This window comes from Nanorana parkeri, unplaced genomic scaffold (assembly GCF_000935625.1).
Source record: "Nanorana parkeri isolate BGI_ZX_2015 unplaced genomic scaffold, ASM93562v1 scaffold962, whole genome shotgun sequence".
In the NCBI taxonomy this organism is placed as follows: Eukaryota; Metazoa; Chordata; class Amphibia; order Anura; family Dicroglossidae; genus Nanorana; species Nanorana parkeri.
In genome coordinates this window covers 458066-459198 of record NW_017307230.1, presented here as the reverse complement: position 1 = coordinate 459198, position 1133 = coordinate 458066, and positions in this window count along the sequence as shown.

Below are 1133 nucleotides of genomic sequence, written 5' to 3'. Positions count from 1 at the left end.
ACAATTTATTTTGTGGCAGTGTAAGCCAATGCCACAGAGTAGTATGGCGACTGCATTTTACTTGATTTACCTGGACTACAATGGAGTGTAACAAGAACACTCCATTGTAGTCCAGGTAAATCAAGTAAAATGCAGTTTATTGAAAGGGCAAACACAAAATAGCTTGCAGCAGCAACATAAGACAGTCCTTTATATGGCTCAGTAGCTTTCCTCATGAGCCCTCGCTCTGCTCTCTCAGCAGTGTGTCCCAGCGGTCCTAGGGTCACCGACCTTCCTGACCTCTCCCAGCCTCCCCGTCTGTTCCTTGTGCGTCCAGCACGCACCCGAGTCTGTGTGTGTCCGTGTGCCTCCTTGCACACACACAACTCCAACACTCCTCCCTGAGTGCTGAGCTGGCTTCCTAATGAGGCTGCTCTCAGCCACCTGATCAGCCCAGGCTGGTCATTGGCAACACCTGGCCCCAGGACTGGAGATCTCATCCCACCCAGAGCTCCAGATCCCAGCTACAATTAGGAAAACCTGAAAAGCCAGGCTCTTCCTTATAACATGCTTTACTTTCTGGACCCTCTCAGAGAGATTCTTTTTAACACTTCATTAGTAAGTGATGAATGTAACATTTAATGTACCGCAGTGTGCTCAGTAGTCTGTCACTACCTTAGCTGCACGTGCTCTGGGATCCGCTTCTCCTAAACCAGTCCTCATCCCATAATATGAAGCTGCACACTGCTGTTCTTTTAGATATACAAACAGCTTTATTGTTACGGCATTGTTGAGGATACCCATCTCCCCCTCTCTATCACACCTTTTGAGGCCCAATCATAGAAGCGTATCAGAGGGAGGAGCTGGGTGGAGTGTCCTCAGCAGTGCCGGAACAATAAAGTTGTTTTGTCTTCCATTCTTTGGAGGACACATCTGGATATTTAGATCTTGACCGATGGGTTATATCGCCACCTGCTGCAGGAGAACAGAAGGCAACCCAGGGGCACCCCTTAATGTTGGCCACACCCCCTTATCCGCAACCAGCAACTCAGTTTTCGCCTGGTGGGGTCAGGACCTAGATCTTTGTGTTCTTCTGGTCTTCTCTTGGGGCCCACCAACAGCAGACACGTCTTTGAGATGTCCCATAGGTCAAT